Source organism: Cebus imitator, unplaced genomic scaffold, assembly GCF_001604975.1.
Source record: "Cebus imitator isolate Cc_AM_T3 unplaced genomic scaffold, Cebus_imitator-1.0 Scaffold198, whole genome shotgun sequence".
Taxonomy (NCBI): domain Eukaryota; kingdom Metazoa; phylum Chordata; class Mammalia; order Primates; family Cebidae; genus Cebus; species Cebus imitator.
Genome location: NW_016107513.1, coordinates 1,650,392 through 1,659,641, shown reverse-complemented (window position 1 = coordinate 1,659,641; position 9,250 = coordinate 1,650,392). Strand labels below are relative to the sequence as shown.

The following is a 9,250-nucleotide window of genomic DNA, read 5'->3' as shown; positions in this document are numbered from 1 at the left end:
TTGGTAAGTAAGGACTTACTTGATATTTGTTTTCTGGTTGTTTTGTAGTCATCTCTTCTTTCTTGTCTTCCTTTTAGTGACGGTGATTTTCTCTGGCAATGTGATTTAATTTCTTGCTTTTTATTTTTTATGTATCCATTGTATGTTTTTTAATTTAAGGTTACCACGAGGCTTGCGAATATAATCTTATAACCCATTATTTTTAACTCATGAAAACTTAACACTGATTGCATAAACAAACAAGCAAAGAGAAAACTAATAAAAACTCTACACTTTGTTCCCCTGCTTTTTAACTTTTTGTTGTTTGTTCTTATATCTTGTTGTACTGTCTACGTCTTGAAAAGTTGTTGTAGTTATTATTTGTGATTGGTTTATGGTTTAGTTCTTCTACTTAAGAGTAGTTTTTGTGGAGACTGAGGCAGGAGACTTGCTTGAACCTGGGAGGTGGAGGTTGCAGTGAGCCAAGATCACACCACTACACTCCAGCCTGGGTGACAGAGTGACACTCCATCTCAAAAAATAAAAATAAAAAAATAAAAAAATAAAAAAGAGTTGTTTATACACCACAATTACAGTGTCATAATATTCTTTGTTTTTCTGTGTGCTTACTATTTCTCGTGAGTTTTGTGCCTTCAGATGATTTTTTTACTGCTCACTAATGTTCCTTTCTTTCAGATAGAGGAACTCCCTTTAGCATTTCCTGTATGACAGGTCTAGTGTTGACGAAATCCCTCAGCTTTTGTTTGTCTGGAAAAGTCTTTATTTTTCTCTTTCATGTTTGAGGGATATTTTCACTAGATATACTATTTCAGGGTAGAAGTTTTCTTCCTTCAGCACTTTAAGTATGTCATGCCACTCTCTCTTAACTGTAAGACTTCCCCTGAAGTCTGCCATCAGACTTATTGGAGCTCTATTGTGTATCATTTGTTCATTTGTTTCTTTCCTTTTGCTGCTTTTGGGATCCTTTTTTAATTCTTGTTTTGTTTTGTTTTGTTTTGAGAAAGAGTCTTGCTCTGCTGTCCAGGCTGAAGTGCAGTGATGTGATCTTGGCTCACTGCAATCTCCACTTCCTGGGCTTAAGTGATTCTCATACCTCAGCCCCCCCAAGTAGCTGCAATTACAGGCACATGCTATGATGCCCAGCTATTTTTTTTGTATTTTTAGTAGAGGCAGGGTTTTGCTATGTTGGCCAGGCTGATCTCAAACTCCTGGCCTCAAGTGATCCACCTGCCTCAGCCTCCTGAAGTGCTGGATTACAGGCATGAGCCACCATACCCAGCCCCTTTTGTTATCCTTGATTTGGGGGAGTTTTACCCTTTTGAATAAGCTTTCTACCTCCATCTCTTCTTTAAGATCAATGTTTTTTTTATTTTTAGTATTTTAATACAGTTCACATCAGTGTGTGTGGTTCATTTCAGTTCCTTCACTGCCAAACCAGGGGGCAGGGACTGCTTCAGTTTCTCTGCCTTCTCCTTGTCAGTGATGACAAGGGTGTAAAGGTATCTGCTGCATCAAACTTTAAACTTCACATTGTACTTATTTTTCTTGATCTTGACAGATTTGGCATCCTTTCATTGGGCTGTGAGCAGAAAGTCCCTAATTTCCTTAATTTTCTGAGGCATGGTGATGAGACATGCTGGGAGTGGGCGTGGACTGGGACAGCGAGCAGCAACCGGGGAAGAGGATGAAAAAAAAAGGAAGATCAATAATTCTTAGATTTGCCCTTTTGAGGCTACTTTCTAGATGTTATAGGCATGCTTCATTCTTCTTTATTCTTTTTGCTTTCATCTCCTTTGAGTATATTTTCAAACAGCCTATCTTCAAGCTCACTAATTCTTTCTTCACCTTGGTCAGTTCTGCTATTAAGAGACTCATGTATTCTTCAGTATATCAATTGCATTTTCAACTCTAGGGTTTCTGCTTGATTCTTTTTAGTTATTTCAATCTCTGTTAAATTTATCTGATATGATTCTTTTTTTTTTTTCAAGATGGAGTCTCACTGTACCACTCAGGCTGGAGTACAGTAGCATGATCTCGGCTCACTGTAACCTCTGCCACCTGGGTTTAAGTGATTCTTGTGCCTCAGCCTCCAGAATGGCTGGGACTACAGGTGTGCACTACCATGTCCAGCTAATGTTTGTATTTTTAGTACAAGTGGGGTTTCACCATGTTGCCCAGGCTGGTCTTGAACTCTCGACCTTAAGTGATTCTCTTACTTTGGTTTCTCAAACTGCTGAGATTACAGAAATCTGATAGAATTCTGAATTCCTTCTCTATGTTATCTTTCTTTTCTTTCAGTTTCCTCAAAACAGCTATTTTGAATTCTCTATTTGATAGATCACATACCTCTGTTTCTCCAGGATTCGTCCCTGGTACCTTGTTCAGTTCATTTGGTGAGGTCATGTTTTTCTGGATGGTTTTGATGCTTGTGGATGTTTGTCAGTGTCTGGGCATTGAAGAGTTAGATATTATAGTCTTTGCAATCTGGGCTTGTTTGTGCCCATTCTTCTTTGGAAGGTTTTCCAGGTATTTGAAGGTACTTGGGCCTCAAGCCCAGTAATGCTATGGTTCTTGCAGACTTATAGAGGTACTACCTTGGTGGTCTTGAATAAGATGCAGAAGTCGTCTCTGGATTACCAGGTGGAGGCACATGTTCTCTTCACTTACTTTCTCCCAACAAACAGATTCTCTCTCTGTGTGCTGAGCCACTTGGAGCTGGGGATGATGTGACACAAGCACTCCTGTGGCCACTACTAAGACTGTCCTGGGTCAGACCTGAAGCCAGCACAACACTGAATCTCACCCAAGGCCCACTGTAACAACTACCTGGCTACTACCTATGTTCACTCAAGGCCCTATGGCTTGGCAATCAGCATATAACAAAGCCAGCCAGGTTTGTGTCCTTTTCAGGGTGGCAAGTTCCCCTAGGCCCCAGGTGGGTCCAGAGATATTGTCTGGAAGCCAGGGATTGGAGTTGAAAACCTTAAAAATCTACCTGGTGTTTTATTCTACTATGGCTAATGCGGCATTCAAGCCACAAGACAAAGTCATTCTCATTCTTCCCTCCCCTTTCCACAGGCAGAGGATCCTCTCCCTATGGCCATCACCACCACCAGTTCATGGGGCGTTCTGCCAGGCCACTGCCAATGTTCACTTAAGGCCCAAGGGCTCTTCAGTCAGCTTTTGGTGAATGATGCCAGGCCTGGGACTTACCCTACAAGGCAGTGGACTCCCTTCTTGCCCCAGGTAGGCCCAGAAATGCTGCCCAAGAGCCTAGGCCTGGACTCAGGGACCCCAAGAGCCCACTTGGTGCTCTACCACTCTGTGGCCAAGCTATTAGTTGAAGCCAGCATGTCTCAGGGTCTCATCCAAGGTTCACAGTGTACTACCTGGGTGTTGGTGGTGGTTATTCAGGGCCTAAGGGCACTTTAGTCAGTAGTTAATGGATCCTGCCAGGACTGGTTCCTTCCCTTCAAGGCAGTGGCTCCCTTCTTTCCCAGGGTGTGTCTAGAAATGTCATCCAGGAGCTAGGGCCTGGGATGGGGGCTTCCAGACCTGCCTGGTGCCCTATTCTACTGTGGCTGAGCCAGTATCCAAGATTCAAGACAAAATCCTCTTTACTCTTCTCTCTCCACTCTACAAGCAAAAGAAAGGAGTCACTTTCATGGTTACAAACTGCACTGCCTGGTATTCAGGGAGGCGTGGCACAAGGACTCCCTAACCAAACTGTGTGGTATCTCACTAGATCAGGTACCACCCCAGTCCACTGGCTCTAAGCCCAGCCTAGCACTTGCAGTTGCCTAAAGACTTTGAGTCATTGTGTCCTAGACTCTTTCACATTCACTAAAAAACCCAGAGCTCTTTAGCCCATGGTGGCAAGACTTGCCCAGAAACACAAGTTCTGACTTCTGGAATGGTCACTTTTCCTCTGGTTAGGTCTTGCCAAAATGCTCCCTCCATGGGTGGGTGCCAGCTAAGTTCAGCAGTTTTGCTTTCCTCTGCCACAGGACAGCACTGAGTTCAATGTAAACTGCCCCAGTCATTGTGCTCTCCCTCCTCTAAGCAGGCAGATTTTCTCTTTGTGCCATGTCACCACTGCTGGGGTATGGGGAAGGGAGTGCATCGGCAATTCAAGATCATCTGTCCTACTCCCTTCAGTGCCCCTTGTAGCAGTATGAGGTTAAAACCAGGTACTGTGATTGCTTACCTGATTTTTGGTTCTTATGAAGGTGATTTTCTGTTTGCAGATAGTTGTTAAAATGTGTTGTTCCCATGGTGGAAATGATTGGCAGATGTGCCTATTCAGCCATCTTGCTTGGCCACCTTCAAATTTTTTAAACATTTAATAAAACATTTAAAAAATATGTCAATGAGTTCTAATTTGGCTCAATACTTTAATTATATATTAATATAATATATATCATGAAAATAAAAATAATTTATATTTAATAAGTTTGAAAAATTAGAAAAATTATCTTCATTTCTTAAGGCAAAAAAAAAAGTATATTTTGTGTAAGATGTGGGGGCAGCTTAATGAGGATAATTGGATGTGGGAGAGGAAACAGCTCTTGGTTTGGCTCTGAGCAGCTCTGGTCACTGGTAAATGCCATTGTTGTCTATTGCCAAGAGTCAACTCCATTTGGTCCTCATCCATGTTTTCCTCTGAAGACATTATATCTCCGTGGTATAGGTGTGAGAGATGTAATGCAACTTTTTAAAATGTAAAGGTGTTTTCTGACTTTGGACTTACACTGTTCTTCTTAGAATTGCACACTGTCTTTTCAGGGTGAGCCTTCTAGAAATTGACTCATGCCATGCAATTTTATGCATAATGCATGCTTGGTAAAAGACAGTAAAGCCCAAAAATATCAGATTCATTTTCTCTATTTTAATGCTATTTTCCCTAATAATTTCCTAGGGAAGCATTATCTGATTGTATAACATTCCTCTGCCAATTATCTTAGTGATTCTACATATCAGCAATTCATCAGAATCTGTAACTGGCAGTGCCAATTATTCATAATTGTAACTTTTTAGAACCACATTTACATTTACATCATCTCTCTATCCATTTTGCAGTGAGAAAAAAAGAGGGCAAATTATAAAGAAATAACTTCTCTTTTGATTTTTTCCTGTGAGTACAAGAACAACAGATAAAAGATATTTTAAAATCCTGAAAGAACAAGTTGTATATCTTTTGCACTTACATTCTATATATGTAAGCAGTTATTTGAGTATTGGGGGTATATGGTATCAAAATGAAGATCCTTCTACCCTGGCTTCTATTATAGCTTTTCTCACATTGAATTGCAATTAACTTTTTCCACCATCATCTCTCTCATTGTGAATCCCTTAAGAAGTTCTTATTTATATTTATACCTCTAAAAACAGCACACCCTTAGCTCCCAGATGATGCTTATATGTTTCTTGAATAATTAATTTATACAATCCCATTAAATTTATATAGAAATAATTAAAATATGACATAATTTGTCTTCAAATAACATATTACCATTTACAGTGCATTTTAAAACTACTGAAATCCATTTCCAGGAATTCTCTATCTACTACATCATAGTTTCTGTTTCATTGGGATTATTTCCATCAGCATACTGTCATATTTCACTCTGATTTCTTCTTATCTTAAAAAAAACTATCTGGACCCCTTTTCTTTCTCAATCATTCCCCAAGTCCCTGTTTCTCTTTATAGAAAATCCCTCTACATGTTTTCTATATTTGTTGTCTCCAGCCCCAGTAGGGGAGTGGGTGGTGGTGAATGGCCTGGTAGGTTACTCAAGGCCTGGAAATAGTGAAAATGGAAAATCAGAAAGAAGACAGTCTGGGGAAGATACATGTGGATGGCTTTTACAGAGTGGGCACAAGGAGTGTAGATCTTTGTGTTTCACTGTAATACCCATCAGAAAACACCAACTGCAGAGGAGATATTCAAAAACAAGGTAGACTGAGTAACTCTTCTTAGCCGTTCCAGTGCTTGCATAGCATGCTACATACAGGGTCACCCTGGTGGTGGGCTGGGAGGTTGTGCATGGGTTCAGTATCACAGGTTCTTTTTCACCATGGCTAACCCAGTTATTTCTATTGCTGAATACCAAACTGGGAAGCACTAGGGACCAAATGTGTTCTCAATACAGTACCCCTTAAGGAGGCCAGCTAGCATCTTGGATAAATGGAATATTTTGCATCTTTTCAATCCTGAAAGGATATAATTCATCTTTGATGCTAACTTTGAATAAGGATGTGACTTCTCTCCCTGAAGTAACTTTGATGGCACCAGTCTACAGGGGATTATAATGCAGTTTGCCAACATGGGATCCTGTTGTACAAGGATTACACAGGCCACAGGCCAAAAGAGTCATTTTACAGCAAAACGGGATGGGATAGTGGGCACAGGTCCATGGGACCTAGGTCCTATCACATACTATGTTCCCCAGAGCACCAGCCTGATAGAACTTTGGAAAGGTTCTATTAAGATGCACATTTGTAGACAACATCCTGCGGTGGTGCTGCACGGTCCCTCAGAATGTTATATATGCATTCAATAGTTGCATGACATTTGGTCTTATACCTGACAAGCTCACTGCACAGGTTCAGGAACCAAGGGGTAGAAATAAGACTGGATCCACTCTGTGTGAGTCCTATGATCTAACTTGCAGAATTTATATTTTCCATCCCTGCAACTCTGTGGTCTACTGGATTCAAAGTTCTGATTCTCAGGAAGGAGATAAACTTTCACTAGGGATATGATGTTTCACTAATCTCAAAACTACAGCTAATGCCTGGCCATTCCTCATAGTCATGAACCAACAGGCAATGAAAAGAGTTACTCTATAGGCAGGGCCAACTGGCTCTGATTATAAGGAAGAAATCACGTTGCTACTACTATATGGGTCAGGAAAGAGCCTGCAACTCAAAGGACTCATTGAAACATCCCTTGGTGCTACTATTCCCAGTACATAAAAACAAACAGGTGAATGGCCTGATGAGGGGAAGGCAACCAACGCCTCAGTCCAGAGGTGAGAGTGTAAGTCATTCCACCAAGCAAGGAATCCAGAGAGACTGAGATGCTAACCAAGGGTGGAGAAAATAGAAAATGGGTATGGAAGAGGAGGAGGAAGTATATCAGTTAAGGTCTTTGGAACAGCTATAGGAACAGGAACTATGGCTTGTTCTACTGACCATTCCATTATAAAACTTTTTCTTTCTAGAGATTATATCTAGCCCCCATCTTTATTCATTCTTCAGTTGATGGATATTTCAGTATTTCCACTTTGGGGATCTCATGAATAGTGCAGTTATGAACATTCATGTACAAGTATTTGTAGGGACATACGTTTTTAATTCTCTTGAGTAGATACCTAGAGATGGAATTGCTGGTTTGTTTGGTAATTCTAGATATTTTTGAAAGTGGCCAAATTACTGTACATTCCCATAGCAGTGTACAAGAGTTCCAACTTTTTTATATTCTTACCAACAATGGTATTATCTGACTTTTTTTATTATAGCCATTCTAGTAGGCCTAAAGTAGTATCTCATGTGGTTTTCATTTGTACTTTTCTAGTGACTAAGAGTGTTGAGTATCTTCCCTTGTGCTTATTGGCCATTTGTATACCTTTTTGGGAGAAATGTTAATTGTTGTATATGGTGTGGGGTAAGGATTCCAGCTTCATTCTTTTGCATACAGATACCCAGTTGTCTCAATATCATATATTGAGAAGACTATTTTTCCCCCATCGAAATGTCTTGGTATCCTTTTTAAAATTCAGTTGACCATAATTGTCAAGGTTTATTTCTGAACTCTCAATTCTATTCCATCAATCTATATGTCGTCCTTATGCTTCATGTACTTCTTAAATAATATTTGATGGTTGATGAAAAATGTATAGCATCATCTGATGTGGCGATCAATGAATTGTAGCACTCAGAACAATTACATTTAAATGGAGGGTAAATGTGCCTAAAAGGAAGTACATTTTCTATACTTCATTCAAAATGGTAAAAAGTTGATATTAATAGATTATGATAAATTACATGTGTATATTGTAATAATACCTAGACAACAACTAAGAAATCTATACAAAGTGATATACTACCAAATACTATATGTAAATCAAAATAAGATGCTAAAAATATTGAAATAGCCCATAGAAAGATAAGAAAAAAGGAAACAGATAAATGAGTAATAGGAAAACAAAACTAAGAATAATAATAAAATTGTACATTTTAACCCTAATGTATCAATAATTACTTTAAATGTAAATAGTTTAATTACATCAAAATGGACAGAAATTGGCAGAGTAGATGAAAAAAACGATCCAACCATAAACTTTCTTAAAGCCACTTCGAATACAATGATACAGGTAGGTTGAAGGAAAAAGGATGAAAAAAGATCTATCATGCAAAAATTCGTTTTAAAAAGCAGCAGTGATTATATTAATATCAGATAAATTAGTCTTTAGTGAAAAGAAAATTACTGGCAACAAATAGGAATATTTTGTGACAGCAAAAGGATCAATCACCAGATAGACATAAGGATCCTAAATGTAATGGCACCTAACAACAGCATCAAAATTCCTGAAACAAATCTACCCCAGTTGTCCTATCTTTGCCCCAGGAATGAGATTGGCTGGTAGGGACTGGTTCTCAGCTAGGGGTGATTTATCCTAAAACGTGCACTGTGTACAGATAGTTTTATTTTTCTATGATTGGGAGAAAGTGCTACCAGTATTCAGTGGGTAGAACAACTTGTGTGGATACAATGGGTTTGGTAACAACTTGTGTGGATACAGTGGGTTTGTGGTAAGACTTGCATGTTCTATCACAGCTGCTTTGCAAGAAGCCAGAAGACCAAAAAAAAAAAAAAATCACATTCGAGAGAGGGCTCCAGGGACCAGAACCAAATGTGCATGCCTAGAGCAATGTCCACAAGAAGACAGGCCAAAGAGGAGAGTGGAGTCAAGGACTCAGAGAGCTGGGAACATACAGTGCAGAACTGTGAGGTGAAATACACCAGCAGAAGCATGAATACCAAGGTAGAGTAAGGAATTTCTTGTTACAATTGAACAAGTGGCATTTTTAGACAGCATATTGCATAAAATTCATGAATCCATTTAAAAGCCCTAGAAAACCATTAAAACTTGTAGATTAATGCATTATGACCCAGTCTTTTTACTAAAATAGTTTTCAAAATCACTAGCATTTATTAAGTAGTTACTATTTCCAGATGACAATA

The 9,250-nt window shown here is 39.3% G+C and overlaps 1 pseudogene across 1 annotated transcript; it reads right to left on the bottom strand.

Annotated features, from left to right (window-relative positions):
- Positions 1–1,368: 1,368 nt before the first annotated feature.
- LOC108317186 lies at positions 1,369–1,622 on the bottom strand (annotated as a pseudogene). The gene has a single exon (XR_001830630.1). The product of XR_001830630.1 is annotated as a 60S ribosomal protein L38-like (transcript).
- Positions 1,623–9,250: the final 7,628 nt, after the last annotated feature.